At 38.2% G+C, this 23,530-nt stretch overlaps 1 long non-coding RNA gene across 1 annotated transcript; it reads left to right on the top strand.

Annotated features, from left to right (window-relative positions):
• Window positions 1–4,162: 4,162 nt before the first annotated feature.
• Window positions 4,163–22,673, top strand: LOC138852515 (uncharacterized). The gene is made up of 3 exons (XR_011391841.1): window positions 4,163–4,296; window positions 18,705–18,750; window positions 22,387–22,673. It is a non-coding gene; the product is annotated as an uncharacterized lncRNA (long non-coding RNA).
• The last annotated feature ends 857 nt before the right edge of the window (window positions 22,674–23,530 follow it).

The following is a 23,530-nucleotide window of genomic DNA, read 5'->3' as shown; positions in this document are numbered from 1 at the left end:
ACAGTAGGAAGATTAAACAGTAGGATGATTATAACAGTAGGAAGATCATAACAGTAGAAAGATCATAACAGTACAAAGATCATAACAGTAGAAAGATCATAACAGTAGAAAGATCATAACAGTAGGAAGATTATAACAGTAGGATGATTAAACAGAAGGATGATTATAACAGTAGAAAGATCATAACAGTAGAAAGATCATAACAGTAGAAAGATCATAACAGTAGGAAGATTATAACAGTAGGATGATTAAACAGAAGGATGATTATAACAGTAGAAAGATCATAACAGTAGAAAGATCATAACAGAAGAAAGATCATAACAGTAGGAAGATCATAACAGTAGGAAGATTATAACAGTAGGATGATTATAACAGTAGGAAGATTAAACAGTAGGATGATTATAACAGTAGGAAGATTAAACAGTAGGATGATTATAACAGTAGGAAGATCATAACAGTAGAAAGATCATAACAGTACAAAGATTATAACAGTAGAAAGATCATAACAGTACAAAGATCATAACAGAAGAAAGATCATAACAGTAGGAAGATCATAACAGTAGGAAGATTATAACAGTAGGATGATTATAACAGTAGGAAGATCATAACAGTAGGAAGATTATAACAGTAGGATGATTATAACAGTAGGAAGATCATATCAGTAGGAAGATTATAACAGTAGGATGATTATAACAGTAGGAAGATCATAACAGTAGAAAGTTCATAACAGTAGGAAGATCAAAACAGTAGAAATGTCATAACAGTAGGAAGATCATAACAGTAGGAAGATCATAACAGTAGGAAGATCATAACAGTAGGAAGATCATAACAGTAGGAAGATCATAACAGTAGGAAGATCATAACAGTAGGAAGATCATAACAGTAGGAAGATCATAACAGTAGAAAGATCATAACATTAGAAAGATCATAACAGTAGGAAGATCATAACAGTAGAAAGATCATAACAGTAGGAAGATCATAACATTAGAAAGATCATAACAGTAGAAAGATCATAACAGTAGAAAGATCATAACAGTAGGAAGATCATAACAGTAGGAAGATCATAACAGTAGGAAGATCATAACAGTAGGAAGATCATAACAGTAGGAAGATCATAACAGTAGGAAGATCATAACATTAGAAAGATCATAACATTAGAAAGATCATAACAGTAGAAAGATCATAACATTAGAAAGATCATAACAGTAGAAAGATCATAACAGTAGGAAGATCATAACAGTAGAAAGATCATAACAGTAGGAAGATCATAACATTAGAAAGATCATAACAGTAGAAAGATCATAACATTAGAAAGATCATAACATTAGAAAGATCATAACAGTAGAAAGATCATAACATTAGAAAGATCATAACAGTAGAAAGATCATAACAGTAGAAAGATCATAACATTAGAAAGATCATAACAGTAGGAAGATCATAACAGCAGAAAAATCATAACATTAGAAAGATCATAACAGTAGGAAGATCATAACAGTAGGAAGATCATAACAGTAGGAAGATTATAACAGTAGGAAGATTGTAACAGTAGGATGATTATAACAGTAGGAAGATTAAACAGTAGGATGATTATAACAGTAGGAAGATCATAACAGTAGGAAGATCATAACAGTAGGAAGATTATAACAGTAGGATGATTATAACAGTAGGAAGATCATAACAGTAGAAAGATCATAACAGTAGTGTGGAAAATACTGTACATTTTCCAGAAATACGGTAATTTATAGGTAAATAGATGGCCTATATTGTATTTAATAAAAATTATGTTATCGAAAATGGGATGCCTGTGCCTGCGCAGATGAGACTCGCCATTGTTGTTTGAATTGAACAGAACGTTAGTAAATAATAATAAGAATTTTCGTGCTCTAGAGATTAAAATTGGGCTGACACCTCTCAAATAGGAGACGAAAGTGTTGGATGTGCATTCCTGCATATGTTGAGATATCAGACGACTGGACAAGACAGCTCCAGGAACCTCAGATAAGCTATCTGGATTTGTGTTATAATTCTGGCCAGTATTTTCATAAATTTAGACAGTGAGGTTTTCTGAGTATGATACACCTTGATCTCCAGTCAAATTGGTGAGTGATATTAAGATATATTCTCCTTCTGTTATGTATATGTGAATATATATAATCCTTTATTAATTTAATATACAGTCCACAAATTTATATATTTACCAGAATTCCTGGTGATGTATCTTTCATTTGTAATTAATAGGTCTAGAGCAACTTGTGGATAAGACAGTTGTAGGTATCGAAGGGGGACATTTTTGCGACCTAGGTGTCCCAAATTCTTACTTGTCTATGTAACTGATAAATAATAATTATCTTTGTTATCATTTACTGCTATGTACATAATGAGTTACATTCAGATAAATGTAATTTTCCACAAGTAGGATGATTATAACAGTAGGAAGATCATAACAGTAGAAAGATCATAACAGTAGGAAGATCATAACAGTAGGAAGATTATAACAGTAGGATGATTATAACAGTAGGAAGATCATAACAGTAGGAAGATCATAACAGTAGAAAGATTATAACAGTAGGAAGATCATAACAGTAGGAAGATCATAACAGCAGAAAGATCATAACAGTAGAAAGATAACAGTAGAAAGATCATAACAGTAGAAGGATCATAACAGTAGGAAGATCATAATAAATGCAAGATCCTAACAGTTGCAGGACCACAACAGAAGCGACACCATAACGGGAGCAGGACTATAACAGACGGTAGTGATGAGATTGCTGTTATTACTGGGAGATTCTCCCGTTACTCCACCATGGCTGGTGGCCGCTCCTCTCAAGCAAGTTAATAATATATATTTATTTACTATAAGTGCATGTACAAGGTATACAGGCCTAGCTGACATCAATGACATACTACTATATAGAAAGCCGCTTGTTATACTGAGCATTTCGGACAAATTAGGTCAGTTTTGTCCCAGGATGCGACCCACACCAGTCAACTTAACTCCCAGGTACCCATGTATTAACTACTGGTGAGTCTAACTTGTGCCGAGTGAAGTTGTTATTGTCACATGCTTCCGTTGCTTTTCTGCTAATAGGCAAAACAGATCTGGAATTGAGTCGTTTTCATATATTTTAGTTCTTTCCTGAAGTTTAGCGTAAAGTGCATCTCAGATGTGTGGTTGTTACTGAATTACGTGTGGCGTGGCGTGTGTTTATGGCATTGTTTGAAGAATGGGTATTTTTTGGCATGATGTTGTCATATAGAGATGCTATTAATGTAGAGATTTTACCGCAAAAAAAAAAGAAAAAAAGAAAGTGAGAACAATGTAGAGGCTGTGACGTGGGAGTCGTGCTGCTGGCAGTGCGGTACGTGTCTTCTCCCGACATCTCCAATAGCTCCTCCCACTCTTACTCTCATTACCAACATTTAAATCTCTAATACATATTTTTTTTCATTAAAGTAATCACTTGCGTAAAATAGAAAACAACAGCAGTTATATTGGGAATGACTAAACAGAGGGATGGAGATAAATCGCAGTGTTTAACTTTATTGAAATATTTTAGGTTAATCCATGTAATGTGTTTTTTATGTGCCCATGACGTTTGTGTCCCCTTAATACAGCTGTAAAAAGAAATGTATGTTATGTGCCGGAAGCGTTAATAAACTTTAGTGCTTGCTGACGTACTTCCTACGATAGACAGTATAATAACCTATGTGACATGTCAAGATATCTTATTAATGAAAATAAGATACCATATATACTAAGCAAATTTCCTAAATTTGCTTGTAACAGATAAGTGAACTATAGATATGTAGATATAAATCCATATGTATTCATGTTAACCCTCTGGGGCCTAGTTCCTAGGCCTTTTGTGTATCCATATGCTCTCGCGCTACCGTCCACAGGATGGATATGGGCGGCACAATAAACTAGCCACTTCGGTGGCAAAATCTAAATCTTCCTACGATAACTCCAATGTAAACAGATCTAGTTCATTTATTTTTTTTTACTGGGTTATTATAGGTTACATTCTGCATAATGACCTATATAAAAACCATCGTAAAAATAAATTTACGTATAAAGCGTAAGTAGAAACTCAGTTATGAATGATGAGGCGACGTCTGGCAGGGATGTGGAGAATGTAAACAGTGGAGTTGAGACGTGGAGGAGGAGTGGAGGTGTTGTTGTTGCTGGAGTGGAGGTCTTGTTGGAGTGGAGGTGTTAGTGGTGGTGCTCGTCCTGTTAATACCACGACTACACATGACGTGCGTGTGCACTCAACCAGACACCACCTCAACACCGTACGTCAACCATACTACAGTGATTTATTGTGACGGTGTTACGTTTGTGATGTGTCTGGCCAGCGTGACGCCAGGCTTGTGTGCCGTGATCTGTCACTTGATCAGCTGTGCTGGTGACACTTCATACAGTGACCTCTCTCCCCAGGCACTTGATCAGCTGTGCTGGTAACTGTTAGTGCAGTGATATCTCTCCAGTCACTTAATCAGCTGTTCTGGTGACACTTGGTGATGCGATCTCTCTCCAACCACTTGATCAGCTGTGCTGGTGACATTGTTGCTAGAGTCATCTCTGTTCAACTTACATCTGTTATGGTCGTACATTAGTTGGTGACCCAGTTGATGTAGTGATCTCTTTCCAGTCACTTGATCAGCTTGAGGCTCACAGTGGGTACAGACAAATAATTAACATTGTAAGTCTAATGTAAAGACCTTAATTGTGTAGAGCATTTCAGGAACCAGTTGTGGTGGTGATGCTGTTGGTGTCAGTGGTGGCACCAGAATTTCTGTACTGGGGTGTTTAGGGTGGGGTAGGGGCTATCTGGTTGGAAGAGGGGCAAGTAGACTTCTTTTGAATCAGTATTACAATTACTATTTTACTGGGGGTGAGGAAACTTTCGGGACTCCAGGTATCGCAGACAATACACTCATATCATAACATAATATAGGTACAGACATGTATGTTCAGGGTCCCTGACCAGCACAATGTGATCAGTCATGAGGGTGCCTTCACCAAATTCGACTTTAGTAACAAAAACATACAGTGGAATCAAGTCAACCATGTCCTAAATGAAACAAGCTGGGAAGATACCCTAAACAACATGGATCCAAACCTTTACCTAGAAAGAATTAGCTCTGTGGCACTTAGGGTATGCTCAAGGCACATTCCTTTAAGAAAAAGGAAGAAAAGATGTAAACTAGAAAGAGATGCTCCATATTCAGGTGAAGGTAAAGAGTCACAGAGATGCTGAGAGGGGCCAGTATATCTGAAATACGAAGGAAGGCATTGGGCAGAGAAATAGCAAATGTCAAACTTAAGCTTAAGGAATCATATAGGAGACAAGAAACTCAGGAAGAGGTAAAAGCAATAAACAAAATTGAAAGAAACTCAAAATATTTCTTCTCTTATGCCAAATCCAAGGCAAAAACATCATTGAGTATTAGACCCATGCATTATTATGCACCCCATACCCATTATGTGGATGGTAGTCAAAAGATTACAGAGGTACATAATGGGTCCAGGGACTGGGTAGCAAAGTTTTGATAGCTAAACAACTTAAAGTGGTAATGAACTATTTACATGTTTATATCTGGTCACAGTCGTAATGAGTTATTTATCCAGACAGGCTGTGGGAATATTTGGGGTGCTGAAGCTCCCCTAAACCCACTTTTGGTGCTGCTGCAGGTTGGTGCAATGATTTCTAGTTACTTGATCAGGTGTGCTGGTGACATTGTTAGTGCAGTTATCTCTCCAGTCACATGATCAACATAGATGATGGTGTAGACATTAGGTGCTGGTGTCAAGGTGCTTGATCTAGCAATTTCTCTCCTTGCAAGATCATTTTTCTCAGTGCTCTACATTTCATTTCAGAATTTTGAGGAGATGACTTTTAACTGATGATGCCAAATAATTACAATTTAGTGTTGTGAGAGCAAAAGGGTATGTTGATATGCCCATACAAGAAGTTACAGCTTTTAATCCACAGACTGATTTAGATGACAATCTGTGGCTTTGTTTTCCTTAAAATTAAATCGATTTTGGTTGGCAATACTTTCCACTTACCCACCTGCCAATACATACTTGTATCTTTTTGAGTAAATAATTTTAAGCAACTAAAAATGGATTTATACTTCAGCTACTACAGTAGATTATATACTGTATATACTGTATAAAACTTTCATAAATAATCAATCAGAGTTCATTCCTATAAGCTTATAAAGCTGCTGATGACTGCCTTACTGCACTGGGAACACTATTATATCCAACATTATGAAGCAGGGAACTCAAACTGGAAACCCTGAAGCACTACTGTAAATTATTATTCCTTTTTTTAACACATCGGTCATTTCCCATGGAGGCAGGGTGACCCAAAAAGAAAGAAAAACCCAAAAAGAAAGAAAAATACTTTCATCATCATTCAATACTTTAACCATCACTCATATACAATCACTGTCTTTGCAGAGGTGCTCAGGTATGACAGTTTAGAAGTCCCTCCAAACTGCCAATATCTCAAACCCCTCCTTTAAAGTGCAGGCATTTCCATTTCCAGGACTCAAGTCCAGCTAACCGGTTTCCCTGAATCCTTTCACAAAATATTACCCTGCTTACACTCCAACAGCTCGTCAGGTCCCAAAAACCATTTGTCTCCATTCACTCCTATCTAACACTCATGCATGCTTGCTGGAAGTCCAAGCCCCTCGCCCACAAAACCTTTACCCTGTCCCTCCAACCTTTTCAAGGACGACCCCGACCCCGCATTTCCCTACAGATTCATATACTCTCCAAGTCATTCTTTCTACTTTGTTCCATTCTTTCTAAATGACCAAACCACCTCAATAACCCCTCTTCACCCCTCTGACTAATACTTTTAGTAACTCCACACCCACACCTCCTCCTAATTTCCACACTGAATTCTCTGCATAATATTTACACCACACATTGTCCTTAGACACGACATCTCCACTGCCTCCAGCCACCTCCTCGCTGCAGCATTTACAACCCAGGCTTCACACCCATAGAAAGAAAAGTGCTTAACCTGAGTAGGTCATATAGTGCTAGATTTGCTATAAAAAAATAATGGTATTTATATGTAAATTTTTGATCTGTAATAAATGAAGTAAAATGAAACCTGAGGTTGCACCACTTGAGGGAGGTTCCTTGATGCTGGTGAGGGACTCTTGACCCAAGGAATTAGATGAACTTCCTTTCCTTAGATTGAATCTGATTGCTTTCCATTATCCCCAGGTGCTGTATGATCCCTATGGGTTCGGAGCTCCCCCAAGAATAATAATACTATTATATTACATTAAGTACAGCCTCTCCTCACTTAGTGATGTACTCGTTTGCCAATGCCTTGGACTTACGATGGGCTCTCTGACCAGTATTCATACCTAAATAATGTACTGTATATTAGAGCTGATTTCCTTTATTCTGCTTATTTCAATATACAGCACACTACTGACGACGTACGTTAGCGTCACCGAGCTCTCAGTAGTACCATACCAGCAACCAGTTACCAGTGTCAGTAGTGACTCACTACCAACCGTCTGTGTGAATCACTTGTTATTCAATGTTACAGCTGACCTTAGCATGTTTTGAATGCCACTCACCCCTAGGAACCATCTCGTGAGGCAGTCGTAAAGATAGGGAGCAGAGAGGCTGGTCAGGCTTGGTGCTTCCCATATATTTCGTTTTTAATTATACTCCATTATTGCCTATGTGAGTATCCTTACCCAATCCACATTCCAAACCCTACGGGACAAATATACAGTACACTACTGTATAAACGTTTAAAAATATACCAAAAATGTTATAAATGGTGCAAAGATGACATTAAAACAATATCGAAGATGGTTGACACAAACTCGCTACCATTATAGCATGCTCCTCCCTTAGCAACAAATTTGTTCAATGATGTGGTCTCAGGAATGGAACTCCATTATTAAGTGAGGAGAGGCTGCACTATATTTTAATTAACTTTAAAAATTTTACTATTCATAATTGACTACATATATCTTACACACAACCATAATAGTTGCAGAAAAGTGACATTTATCCACCTGCTTCCTTATTATTTATTAGTTACCTGTTGTCAACACAATATAAATCTTCTTTCTCATTTACTCATTCATTTTCTTGGTGTCCTTATTACTTTTTCATGATTACAGTACAGTGATTAACATTTATCTATTTGTGGTACTCCATCATTTAAATGTTCCCTTAGTATGTGATTAGTGTACAGCTATACATTACATTCATTACTTGCATTGCTGATTTATTGACTTGTAGTTACTGGAGGTCATCTTTATATTAAGATAAAACAAAACAACTAGGAGCTAATTTTCATATAAGTGGCTTTAACTCAGTAGAGCACACCATTGTAAGAGAAGTCTTTAAGTCTTCCATACAAACTGTTTAACTTATGGTGCAGACCTGAAATACAAAGACCATTGTATAGGAAGTAGGTAATATGAAGTTAAAGTTTTGTTTCCTTGCTGTTGAAAATGACAGCTAATTCAGGTAAGCTTACATGTAAATTTAGGCAGATGGGATTCTTGTGTAATAACACTTATTTTGATTGTTATTCTTGAGACAGGGTATTTACAAAACTTTGTATAAGCAATATGATTCATTATTATCTGCAGAGCAGCTCTGCATAAAAAGTAGGATATATTTTTATATACAGTATTTGTTTCAGCTTTACCTATAGGATTGGCAGGCTGAGACCTAGAGCCTCAAAATCTAGGAGGCCTCTGGCCAAGGTGTATAATATTTTTGACACTGACTGTCATAGACCTTTCCTACACATGCTGTCATAACACACTGTAGTCTCTAAACAACCCTTCAGTAATGTTCCTTGCACTCCATTTCAGAATAATAACTCGTCACTAGCATTGATTTTGTCCTTCCAGGAAAGCAGTGAGATAGATGAGTTGATTAAGGCCCTCAGTCATTTGTACTCTGATGTTAATGAGAAGGGTGATACCAGGCTTCAAGCTAACAATCTTTTGCAGAAAATGGAAGAACTGGAATTTATGTTTATGCTGCATTTTTGGATCTGTGTACTAGGTTATTTCCATTTGCACTTTCACTTGCATGTGACACAAAGCCAAAGACCTAGAGAAAAGCGGTCGCCGTCTCATACAGACCTTTACCAAATTATACAGTACAAAGAAAAAATTCAGATGGCCTTCCCTAATGTGGAAGCAATCTTGCAGCTATTTCTTAGCTTAATGGCCACTAACTGAGAGTGAGTGAGAGTGAGTGAGAGTGAGTGAGAGTGAGTGAGAGTGAGTGAGAGTGAGTGAGAGTGAGTGAGAGTGAGTGAGAGTGAGTGAGAGTGAGTGAGAGTGAGTGAGAGAGAGTGAGTGTGAGTGAGTGTGAGTGAGTGTGAGTGAGAGAGTGAGTGAGAGAGTGAGTGAGAGAGTGAGTGAGAGAGTGAGTGAGAGAGAGTGTGTGTGTGTGTGTGTGTGTGTGTGTGTGTGTGTGTGTGTGTGTGTGTGTGTGTGTGTGTGTACTCACCTAGTTGAGGTTGCAGGAGTCAAGTCCAAGCTCCTGGCCCTGTGTGTGTGTGTGTGTGTGTGTGTGTGTGTGTGTGTGTGTGTGTGTGTGTGTGTGTGTGTATGTATGTATGAGTCTTTTTCAAGCCTCAAATTGAATTCAGGGCACAATGTCTTGAGAGGTTTTCTGCATTGAGCATTCTGTGCATTGAAAGTGGGAGGGATTTGGAGGGGGCCTCACAAGTGGAATAACCTAAGGTCTCTCTTCATCTGAATCTGGCACTGTACAGTACTGTGCAAATGCAGTACTCTAATTCTGTATTGCACAACAGTTCAACATGGGATGTTGGATTATTAATAGTACAGTGGACCCCCGCATAACGATTACCTCCGAATGCGACCAATTATGTAAGTGTATTTATGTAAGTGCGTTTGTACGTGTATGTTTGGGGGTCTGAAATGGACTAATCTACTTCACAATATTCCTTATGGGAATAAATTCGGTCAGTACTGGCACCTGAACATACTTATGGAGTGAAAAAATATCGTTAACCGGGGGTCCACTGTACTGGCTTCTGCTGTCTCTTTTGGAGCATTTAAAATAATGAATCTCTGCAGTATTCTTAAACTTATGATTATTATGAGTGAAAAAAATTATTACAGTATCTGCTTCAGTTATTAACTGACAATTATTGTGTTATCCATACTGCAGTAATAGTACAGTGGACCCCCGCATAACGATCACCTCCGAATGCGACCAATTATGTAAGTGTATTTATGTAAGTGCATTTGTACGTGTATGTTAGGGGGTCTGAAATGGACTAATCTACTTCACAATATTCCTTATGGGAACAAATTCGGTCAGTACTGGCATCTGAACATACTTCTGGAGTGAAAAAATATCGTTAACCGGGGGTCCACTGTATATGCATGTGTGAGTATAGATAGGAAGGTTAAAATAAGAGAAAATTTTAGACTGCACTTTTTATTTTATTATTAGTTAAAATTGAATTGGACAGTATAATACAGTACATTGGAACCTCTACTTACGAGTACATCCACATGCGAGTTTTTCTAGATACGAGCAGTCACTCAGTTGATTTTTTGCTTCCAGATGTGAGCAAAGTTTCCAGATGTGAGTGGGCCTCAAGGGAGGTTCCTTGATGCTGCTGAGGGGCTCTTGCTCTTGATCTAGGGAATTGGATCTCAGTTGTTTGTTGAACTATCGTATTGAAACTTGGGCAATGTATGATGGAAAGATGCCTCTTAACCCTTTGAGGGTCGACAGGCCCTCTCCGAAACTCGTTCTCAGGGTCGGCCAAATTTAAAAAAAAAAAAAAAATTATTTTCTCTTATGAAAAGATAGAGAATCTTTTCCCGATCATAAAGACACCAAAAGTTTGAAATTTGATAGAAAACTTACGAAATTATGCTCTCGCAAAGTTAGCGGTCTCGGCGATGTTTACGCATCGGCGATTTTGCCCACTTTGAGCCCCATTTTCGGCCAATTTCGCTGTACTAGTCGACAAAAAACATGAATATTTCGCTAGAACTCCATTTTTTCTATCGAATGGGTGCAAGAAACCACCCATTTATGAAATTCAACTATCCAGTACAGTGGTCAGAATTTAGCAATTTTGCCAATTTCACACAAATTTCAAAAGATGCCAATTTCTGAATAGGGTCCAGAATAAACAAGAAAGACATTCCTGGCACTAAAATGACATTTCCTCTTGTCATTAGTCACGTCTCAAGGCCCCTCTTATATTCTTTTGCTTTCCATTTTGAATTTTTATTCTCACAAAAAATATAAGATTTACTGTTATGCAGACTACTGCATTAGTGTAAAAAATGGTATAAATATTATTGGTGTACTTGTGAAAGAATATTAGACTCACCAGTTGACGTGTATTGCACGCTTGGCATGATTTGTTTACTTTTGAAGTATGGTAAAAATCGAACATTTCTGCTACTTTGAGCTCAATTTCAAGGCACCTTTCTTTGTAAAACCAGCCAAAATCATCTCAATTTCTGTAATATGTCTTCCATTCTATAAAATGAGACCAAGAAAACTAGAATACAACAATAAATACCATACGAAAATACACTGCAAAGTCGCTGATTTATTCCAAAAAAATGGTCAAAGTTTTTTTTTTCTCATTATGCACTGTGTGCTGCAGGATTTTTTTTAGACTGTGCACACTGACCACATAGACCCATTCTTTCATATGAAGGCCTACCAGCTTTCTCCCACTAGATTTGAGGCCGCTAGAATTTATGCGTACTAGTACGTCAAAAACCCCTACGCGTAAAACGTACTAGTACGACGAAAACCCTCAAAGGGTTAATGTACACCAAAAATGAAAGAAATCGGACCATAAATAATGGAGTTCAATTCTCAGGCATTAGCCTCCCCTTAGCAGTATATTTTCGTATGGTTTTTATTACCTGGAGTTTACCTGGAGAGAATTCCGGGGGTCAACGCCCCCACGGCCCGGTCTGTGACCAGGCCTCCTGGTGGATCAGAGCCTGATCAACCAGGTTATATTCTCATTTTTTTGGTTTCATTTGATAGAATGGAAGATATACTGCAGAAATAGATATGATTTTGAGTGGTTTCACGCCGAAAAGTACCTTGAAATTGAGCTCAAAGTAGCAGAAATGTTCACTTCTTTGGTGATGTTCAAGAGTAAACAAATGATGTCACTGTCCAATACCTGTCCGATTGGCACTGCCCTTCAACCTTCACATATAAGGAAGCTCTTCAACAAAAGTGGGAGCAGACATCATGAGGTAGCAGTGGCAGACAACATGAAGCAGCACTGGCAGACAACTTGAAGCAGCAATGGCAGACAGCATGAAGCAGCAATGGCAGACAGCATGAAGCATTAGTGGCAGACATCATGAGGTAGCAGTGGCAGATGTTTCGTGCAGTTATTTTGTGAAATATCTTGTTTCTAACCATGGGTCCTAAGAAAGCAAGTGCAAAGGACAGTGCTGAGAAGAAAAAGAGGATGATTTCCATGGAATTAAAGCAGGAAATCATAGATAAACAAACTAGGTGGAGGGTTAAGGACTTGGCCAGGCATTACCAAAGTACCACTTCTACAATATGTACAATACTAAAGCAGGAGGAGTCAGTGACAAAGTGTAGCTTTAAGAGTGTAACACTTATATGTCACTCATTCTGACTTTTTTGGGGTTATCCTAGGTTCTCTATACGTGTAATCCGGAGCAGGAATGGCCGCTGTGGTGGCCCTATAAACCCCAACAATAACAATGGCCACTGTCACCACCACTAGCCACATACGTAATGACATGTATTTTATTCATTCTAGTGTATATATCATGTTTCTGTGTTATTAATATTGTTTATTATGTCATATTACATGAATTATGATAGATAAATAAGCCATGGAGTTGATATTAGGGAAATTATTGAAGTATTTTGTCATGCCTGGAATTCCACTGGGACGAATTAATACCATTTCAATTAATTTAAATGAGGAAAATTGACAATGCAAGCGAACAAATCCAGAAGCGAGCAAGGTCACAGAATGGATTAAACTTGTAAGTAGAGGTTCCACTGTATTTGAATGAGGAATATATAGGTTGAGCTGTACAGAATATATTGAGAACATATAGAGACTATTAGCAAGTTTCTTTTCATAATTTCAGGTGAATACATAGATACAGTAACAGGTATAATACTGCACGTCATTTTAACATTAGTCTATCAAATTTTGAAGATTTTTGATTAATTACTTGTTGTTTATACAGTATTTTGTGTATGTTAACTGGAAGAGTGGGAAAATTTTTCTTGGTATGGTACATGTGTAGTGACTGTCAACTTAGAGTGCTAACAAGTAGTACATGCTCAACTTTACATTACATTTACTTTAAAAATTCTCAAGGTTGGAATAGTTACTAGAAAGAGTACATAATGCATAAACACTTTTGTGAGGTGTTAGTTACATTTGCATTGGATTAAGTACTCACCTCACCTAGTTGAGGTTGCAGGGGTCGAGTCCAAGCTCCTGGCCCCGCCTCTTCACTGAAGTGCAGTGCATTCAGATATAATTGCACAGATATAATTTGGTGATGAATGAGACTGCAACTGAAGTGGGGATGTTAAAAAGTATGGGCTTTGGGCTTTCCCTTCTCTGAAACCTAAGTCTGAGTAACAGGTTTCCCTGAATCCCTTTAATAGATACTGTACTGCTGTCCACTCTTCAATAGCATCTCGCCTCCAAAGACTTTGATTAACTCGGGTCTAGTTGGCTCACATTAAACATAAAACTAAAATATCCAACATGCTCTTAATACTGTTTATTTAATGCTTTGAAAAACATGGTAAACCCTCCTTTTAACAGACTTCGGAAATACGGAACAAAATCTGCTGGGTCAGTAGATTTGGAAACAGTAGACAAAGTCCTTTGGTTTCAGAATTGTTCATTATTGTTTCAATCATGGGAAAACAATCCTTTTTTTCTATGCACTACAGTGGTCATTACTGGCCACCTGCTTCTTCCCCTTCCTCCCTAATTTTGAAAAACTGAAAAGAGTACATTATTGTAATAATAACTATTCTCCTAATTAACATTATGTGTACAAGACACTTGAATCATTATCAGAGATGGGTAGTAAGAGTTATGCAAGACAAACATGTGTTCCGTACCTTTTAAGAAGGATGGGCAACGTGGAGTTTCACTGAGTGTAAAAGTTCTTTCTTTCTTCTTTCAACACACCGGCCATATCCCACCAAGGCAGGGTGGCCCAAAAAGAAAAATGAAAGTTTCTCTTTTAAATTTAGTAATTTATACGGGAGAAGGGGTTACTAGCCCCTTGCTCCCGGCATTTTAGTCGCCTCTTACAACACGCATGGCTCACGGAGGAAGAATTCTGTTCCACTTCCCCATGTGTAAAAGTTGTGTACTATAATACGATAAGATATAAATTTATGAAAGGTTCTGTAAACAGTAGATAACAAAATCTTGTTTAGTACTTTCAACAGGAATAACAAGAAGCTGTAAATATAAAATGAGAAAACATACAACCAAAGGGATACTGGGAAACTTTTCTTTACAGAGTAGTAAAAGAATGGAATAAGTCAAATAAGAGTAGCATGTGTAATGACCATTGGAAATTTCACAAAACTATATGATGAACATATTAATGAAAAAGGGACACGATGAGCATAGCTCTGCTTCTGTAGCTACAAATGGGTAAAATAAAACTAATGCATGGAGATAGAAGTTGGTGTTGAGAAAATTGTAATCTGATAATGTGAAGAACTTCTCACTGGCTAAGGTACATAGATAAGATTTGTGGAATTATCTTAAATTTTGATAACTGTTATTGTTTTGAGAGATGTGAGTGAATAGTAACAACTGGTATGAATAGTTCAACTCAGATGCATGATAAAACATTGCTCCTAATTTTGGAATGTATTGCCTGTTAATGCTTAATAAAACATTTTTTGATCTCAGTACAGTATCTAAAGAAGTGATTTTCTTTCTTAAACTGTTGTTGCTAACTTTAATGCTAAATTAATTTAGCAACTGTGATGGATGTTGGTATAAATGTTGATAGATAAAATACAGATTTAATCCTGAGAGGTACCTATGAAATTTGTGCTGGTATCCTTATCAATCTACCTCATTAGCCTTGATAGTGACAAAACCTTAATTAATTGTTAAAAAATGAATTATTCCCTGAAGCTAAATATTCTTGATTCTAAATGTTTTTTGGTTTTTCATTTTTGAGACCTGCTAAAATTTACTTGCATGGTAAGTCACAAGTTTCATAAAAAGAAAGGCACTTGAATTAAATGCTGTACTGCATGTAATTTTTAAGAACATGTTTGGGTTAAGCATGTTTTACAGTTAATAAAAGTTTTTGATAAAGATGAGGGCCAATGACTGATTAATGTCTGGTAGCCAGTGTTCAAGTAGATTTAGTAGAGGTATGATAAGGACATTGTAATTAGGATAGAAAGTAATTGTATAAAATAACCACATGATGAATAAAGACACAATGCAGTATAATGCGATTGTCTGTTGACAACGTTGTCAAAAAAGAATTGCATTATACTTCATTAATAATAATCATTAATAACACCAGGAGGCAGCTCTGATGAAAACTCACACTCACACGAGCTTTTAAATCTCTGCACAAAATTCAGTTTAAACCAGCAAATAATAGAGCCTGCTAGACTGGAGAATACACTAGACCTCATCTTCACTAACAATGATGATCTGATAAGAAATGTCACCATATCACAACATAATTGAGGTTCAGACATGTATGCGTGGAGCCCCTGACCGACATAATGAGACTAGTCACGAGGGAGCATTCACCAAATTCAACTTCAATAACAAAAACATAAAGTGGGACCAAGTAAACCAAGTCCTAACCGATATAAGCTGGGAAGATATACTAAGCAACACAGACCCCAACTTATGCCTAGAACAGATTAACTCGGTGGCACTCGATGTATGCACAAGGCTTATTCCTCTAAGAAAAAGGAGGAGTAGATGTAAAATAGAAAGAGACAGGCGCTCCCTTTACAGGCGACAGAAAAGAATAACAGAGCGGCTAAAAGAGGTCAATATATCTGAAATGTGTAGGGAGACACTGGTCAGAGAAATAGCAAGCGTCGAACTTAAGCTAAAAGAAACCTTTTAGGAGTCAGGAATCGCGGGAAGAACTAAAAGCCATAAATGAAATCGAAAGAAACCCAAAGTATTTCTTCTCCTATGCCAAATCAAAATCGAGAACAACGTCCAGTATTGGGCCCCTACTTAAACAAGATAAGAGAGAGATAAGATTTCGTTCGGATTTTTAACCCCGGAGGGTTAGCCACCCAGGATAACCCAAGAAAGTCAGTGCGTCATCGAGGACTGTCTAACTTATTTCCATTGGGGTCCTTAATCTTGTCCCCCAGGATGCGACCCACACCAGTCGACTAACACCCAGGTACCTATTTGCTGCTAGGTGAACAGGACAATAGGTGTAAGGAAACGTGTCGGAATTTCCACCCGCCGGGAATCGAACCCGGGCCCTCCGTGTGTGAAGCGGGAGCTTTAGCCACCAGACCACCGGGCCACACAGATGACAGCAAGGAAATGAGTGAGCTACTCAAGTCCCAATATGACTCAGTTTTTAGCAAGCCGCTAACCAGACTGAGAGTCGAAGATCAAAATGAATTTTTTATGAGAGAGCCACAAAATTTGATTAACACAAGCCTATCCGATGTTATCCTGACGCCAAATGACTTCGAACAGGCGATAAATGACATGCCCATGCACTCTGCCCCAGGGCCAGACTCATGGAACTCTGTGTTCATCAAGAACTGCAAGAAGCCCCTATCACGAGCCTTTTCCATCCTATGGAGAGGGAGCATGGACACGGGGGTCGTCCCACAGTTACTAAAAACAACAGACATAGCCCCACTCCACAAAGGGGGCAGTAAAGCAACAGCAAAGAACTACAGACCAATAGCACTAACATCCCATATCATAAAAATCTTTGAAAGGGTCCTAAGAAGCAAGATCACCACCCATCTAGAAACCCATCAGCTACACAACCCAGGGCAACATGGGCTTAGAACAGGTCACTCCTGTCTGTCTCAACTATTGGATCACTACGACAAGGTCCTAAATGCACTAGAAGACAAAAAGAATGCAGATGTAATATATACAGACTTTGCAAAAGCCTTCAACAAGTGTGACCATGGCGTAATAGCGCACAAAATGCGTGCTAAAGGAATAACAGGAAAAGTCGGTCGATGGATCTATAATTTCCTCACTAACAGAACACAGAGAGTAGTCGTCAACAGAGTAAAGTCCGAGGCAGCTACGCTGAAAAGCTCTGTTCCACAAGGCACAGTACTCGCTCCCATCTTGTTCCTCATCCTCATATCTGACATAGACAAGGATGTCAGCCACAGCACTGTGTCTTCCTTTGCAGATGACACCCGAATCTGCATGACAGTGTCTTCCATTGCAGACACTGCAAGGCTCCAGGCGGACATCAACCAAATCTTTCAGTGGGCTGCAGAAAACAATATGAAGTTCAACGATGAGAAATTTCAATTACTCAGATATGGCAAACATGAGGAAATTAAATCTTCATCAGAGTACAAAACAAATTCTGGCCACAAAATAGAGCGAAACACCAACGTCAAAGACCTGGGAGTGATCATGTCGGAGGATCTCACCTTCAAGGACCATAACATTGTATCAATCGCATCTGCTAGAAAAATGACAGGATGGATAATGAGAACCTTCAAAACTAGGGAGGCCAAGCCCATGATGACACTCTTCAGGTCACTTGTTCTATCTAGGCTGGAGTATTGCTGCACACTAACAGCACCTTTCAAGGCAGGTGAAATTGCCGACCTAGAAAATGTACAGAGAACTTTCACGGCGCGCATAACGGAGATAAAACACCTCAATTACTGGGAGCGCTTGAGGTTCCTAAACCTGTATTCCCTGGAACGCAGGAGGGAGAGATACATGATTATATACACCTGGAAAATCCTAGAGGGACTAGTACCGAACTTGCACACGAAAATCACTCGCTACGAAAGCAAAAGACTTGGCAGACGATGCACCATCCCCCCAATGAAAAGCAGGGGTGTCACTAGCACGTTAAGAGACCATACAATAAGTGTCAGGGGCCCGAGACTGTTCAACTGCCTCCCAGCACACATAAGGGGGATTACCAACAGACCCCTGGCAGTCTTCAAGCTGGCACTGGACAAGCACCTAAAGTCAGTTCCTGATCAGCCGGGCTGTGGCTCGTACGTTGGTTTGCATGCAGCCAGCAGCAACAGCCTGGTTGATCAGGCTCTGATCCACCAAGAGGCCTGGTCACAGACCGGGCCGCGGGGGCGTTGACCCCCGGAACTCTCTCCAGGTAAACTCCAGGTTATATTGTAATTAGTAAGTGTAGAATGGCAGAGTAAAATAATTTGCTTTAAAGCAGGTTAGTTGCAAAGAGAAGCATTTAATTCATTCTAATTTACTTTACAAGACCATACTCTACTGAATAAGAAGCATGTTCTGTAAGATTATAATGCAAAATATGATAGTGAATGATATTTGTGTGTTAGCAGGATTGTTAATTTGTCAAAGTCTGTTGTGATATAGTACACTACTAATAAAACATAATTGTCTGTCTTCCAGGTGGTGGAGCATGTGTGCAATGTGAATATTTTAGAAAACATTGAAGGTAAGCATGCAAGATAATTGTCTCTGTAATTACTGTTTATTTATTGTATTATTTATTAAAAAATGCTGTACTTTTGCTATGAATATTTTTGGAAAAATTCATGCAGTTTTTAGATGACAATTTTCTGTGATGCTCACAGTATGCACTCTGCACAGCATTTCTTCCTTTGAAATCAATATCAATAATCTTCGGTGAAAGTACTTTACCATCTTTCATGTGGTCACTTATCATTTTTTTAATCTGTGTAAAGTTTTGTTTGTAGTAGTTTCTACATTCCTGCTCTATCCAGTCCTGTCCTTTGTGACTTACACCCAACACTTTTACTCCTTCCTTATATGTCTTTTTCTCCACTGTGCCGTTGTTTTTCTTTGGGACTATAGTAGGGATGCATGTCTTAATGCATTTTGCTGTATTGTTGATTTGGTACAGTGGTAAATGTTATTGTGCCCTAGTGGTGCAAAGTCTGAACTTATTAAAGATATTACAGTGAGATATTCTGAAAATTCTTATAGCAGTACCTATAAATTCAATTCCTCCCTTATTTGTAGTTTTCACTTATCCTTCATTTTTCTGGCTCTGTGTTATTTATTTCTTACGTATGCTAATATTAACCACATTAGAATGATATAGAGATATGGAATCACTAATGCAAAATTAACTTAAATTAAAACTAATACAAAACTAGGTTTGTTATGCAAACTTAATTTTGTGGTATTTGCAGTTTCGAGTTTCATGGGACTTGCAGGATCATAACCTCCTATGAAATTGGAGAGATAAATGTAGGGGAGTTAGTAGATGGGGAGAGGGAGGTATTAGGTAGATGGTGAGAATATTTTGAGGAACTTTTAAATGTTGAGGAAGAAAGGGAGGCAGTAATTTCATGCACTGGCCAGGGAGGTATACCATCTTTAGGAGTGAAGAAGAGCAGAATGTAAGTGTGGGGGAGGTACGTGAGGCATTACGTAAAATGAAAGGGGGTAAAGCAGCTGGAACTGATGAGATCATGACAGAAATGTTAAAAGCAGGGGGAGGGGGATATAGTGTTGGAGTGGTTGGTACTTTTGTTTAATAAATGCATGAAAGAGGGGAAGGTACCTAGGGATTGGCAGAGAGCATGTATAGTCCCTTTATATAAAGGGAAGGGGGACAAAAGAGATTGTAAAAATTATAGAGGTATAAGTTTACTAAGTATACCAGGAACAATGTACGGTATGGTTATAATTGAAAGAATAAGAGGTAAGACAATGTAGGATTGCAGATGAGCAAGGAGGTTTCAGAGTGGGTAGGGAATGTGTAGATCAAGTGTTTACATTGAAACATATATGTGAACAGTATTTAGATAAAGGTAGGGAAGTTTTTATTGCATGTATGGATTTAGAAAAGGCATATGATGGAGTGGATAGGGGAGCAATGTGGCAGATGTTGCAAGTATATGGAATAGGTGGTAAGTTACTACATGCTGTAAAGAGTTTTTATGAGGATAGTGAGGCTCAGGTTAGGGTGTGTAGAAGAGAGGGAGACTACTTCCCAGTAAAAGTAGGTCTTAGACAGGGATGTGTAATGTCACCATGGTTGTTTAATATATTTATAGATGGGGATGTAAAAGAAGTAAATGCTAGGGTGTTCAGGAGAGGGGTGGGATTAAATTATGGGGAATCAAATACAAAATGGGAATTGACAGTTACTTTTTGCTGATGATACTGTGCTTATGGGAGATTCTAAAGAAAATTTGCAAAGGTTAGTGGATGAGTTTGGGAGTGTGTGTAAAGGTAGAAAGTTGAAAGTGAACATAGAAAAGAGTAAAGTGATGAGGGTATCAAATGATTTAGATAAAGAAAAATTGGATATCAAATTGGGGAGGAGGAATATGGAAGAAGTGAATGTTTTCAGATACTTGGGAGTTGACGTGTCAACAGATGGATTTATGAAAGATGAGGTTAATCATAGAATTGATGAGGGAAAAAAGGTTGAGTGGTGCATTGAGGTATATGTGGAGTCAAAAAACGTTATCTATGGAGGCAAAGAAGGGAATGTATGAAAGTATAGTAGTACCAACACTCTTATATGGGTGTGAAGCTTGGGTTGTGAATGCAGCAGCGAGGAGGCGGTTGGAGGCAGTGGAGATGTCCTGTCTAAGGGCAATGTGTGGTGTAAATATTATGCAGAAAATTAGGAGTGTGGAAATTAGGAGAAGGTGTGGAGTTAATAAAAGTATTAGTCAGAGGGCTGAAGAGGGGTTGTTGAGGTGGTTTGGTCATTTAGAGAGAATGGATCAAAGTAGAATGACATGGAGAGCATATAAATCTGTAGGAGAAGGAAGGCAGGGTAGGGGTCATCCTCGAAAAGGTTGGAAGGAAGGGGTAAAGGAGGTTTTGTGGGCAAGGGGCTTGGACTTCCAGCAGGCGTGCATGAGCGTGTTCGATAGGAGTGAATGGAGACGAATGGTATTTGGGACCTGACGATCTGTTGGAGTGTGAGCAGGGTAATATTTAGTGAAGGGATTCAGGGAAACCGGTTATTTTTATATAGCCGGACTTGAGTTCTGGAAATGGGAAGTACAGTGCCTGCACTCTAAAGGAGGGGTTTCGGGATATTAGCAGTTTGGGGGGATATGTTATGTATCTTTATACGTATATGCTTCTAAACTGTTGTGTTCTGAGCACCTCTGCAAAAACAGTGATTATGTGTGAGTGAGGTGAAAGAGTTGAATGATGAAAGTATTTTCTTTTTGGGGATTTTCTTTCTTTTTGGGTCACCCTGCCTCTTTGGGAGACGGCTGACTCGTTGAAAAAAAATATATATATTAGATTATGTATATAGAAAAGTTATATAGTGTTATATAGTTCTTGGGGACTAGGGGGTAATGAAGTTTGATCCAACTAAGGGGAGGGTAACTAATTCCTTGAATTAAGAGGCCTTCACCAACATCAAGACACTTTATTGAAGGAATATTCAAATGGTCATTTGGATGATATAAATTCTGTAGTTTTGTTTTGATATAACTAGGCACTTGAAATTTTAAATCTGTTGTAACAGCAAATATCTTGATGCTTAATCGACACTGTAATTGTTCAGTAACCGAGGCTGTGTAGTTGCAAAGGATTGGACACAACTAACAGTAAGTTTGATGAGTTGTGAGCAAAGGTGATGTTTTATGAAGACTTTTAGGTTTTTATGTAGGTTGGTAGGGTTGTCTTAGGCTGATTGTTATACAATATATTCAAGAAAGGCTTATTGCCTTTCTTGAATATATGGTAATAATAATAATAATAATAATAATAATAATAATAATAATAATAATAATAATAATAATAATAATATAATCATTATTATATCTTAAAGGTAACACAAGCTACCATAAAGTCTTTCATTATTTACTCCATTTGAACTTAGATCCATCAAGGGAGGTGCCTTTTTGCTGGTAAGGGGCTCTTGATCCAAGAAATGGGATTTATCATCCTCTTGGATTGAGCCTGACTGCCTCCCATTGCCTGTCCAGTATCTGTTAAACAAATACTTCTTACCCCTGTTTTATCACTGGGTGTCCCTTAAGTACTTGTATCTTCAGTATCTTGACCTGTATGCATTAATTATTCTATAAATAATTAAATCAAACAAAATTCTTTTTCTTTTTAGAGGGATGCAAAACTTCAGTCCAGAATGGGTACAATCAGCCATGGGGTCTAGTGTTGTGGTGTGGCCACCCTGGCCCAGTAAGTGGCTAGACAGCCACCATATGGACACAATGACTGTCATGGCCACTGAGTACCACCCGTGGATCTGCTCTGTAATTGCAGCCTTGACTGTTGGCCTGGCTGGCATTGTGCCCCTCCTTCTTATCCCCACTGATCATGAATTGAAAACCAGCAGTGGTGAGTATGCTAATGCTTTCTTGCATGTAATTATTTAAAAAATTTTGATTTTATATCTACTGTATAATTTTCTTTGTAATCGTACAAATGGGAGCAAACATTGATAAAGCTACAATACCAGTATGATGGAATGGATTGTATTAGGCTTTGATATGTAAGCCTGCCATTAAACATGACCAGGATACTGATATAGGTTTCATTGTATTATTGTATAGGGGAAGTGTGGAAATGTTACAATTAGCCAAGGGGGTCTTATGGTTTTGCAAAGAGCCCAAGTGTCTTTGAGATCATCTTTGTCCTCACTAGAGTATTGAACTATGTAGATACTAGTGTATACCAATTTTATTGGATATTTTATTTGGTAACTTCATTATGCATCCCATACTGATCAAGTAAACAGTAGTTAAAAAAGATTACAGAGAAACATGATAGATCCACAGACAGGACACCAAAGTTCTTTCATAAACAAGTTGCAGTGGCAAAGAATTACTGTAATTACAATAAGTAAAGTTGGGATATTGCATTTGACTACTATTTTTGGTAGTAATATATGTCATGGGGGAAGTAATTAGATACTCCTTAAATATCTGTGAAGGACACCTGGCCCATGGCCAGGCTCCAGGAGTAGAAGGACTCTTGAAACTCATCAGTGGTATAAGGCTTTGGATTATCTGAATTCAAATATAAGTAGTATATAATGATGGAAGGTGTGAGAAGACTTGTTCTCGGTTTTACATTTAGTGAGATTTACATGAGCTAGTGGCAGAAACTCTAATATTTGCATGTATCATAGCCATAGCTGGGCACTAGTTTCATATAGAAATCTGATGGTTTTATTGCACAAGCCATATGTGTTTTGGTGTTGCATGAGAGTATCATACAAGACCATTCCAAGACTGCTGTGTCCA

Source organism: Cherax quadricarinatus, chromosome 10 (assembly GCF_038502225.1).
Source record: "Cherax quadricarinatus isolate ZL_2023a chromosome 10, ASM3850222v1, whole genome shotgun sequence".
NCBI lineage: Eukaryota > Metazoa > Arthropoda > Malacostraca > Decapoda > Parastacidae > Cherax > Cherax quadricarinatus.
Note: the sequence above shows the minus strand (reverse complement) of the source record. Positions and strands in the feature narration are given on the sequence as shown.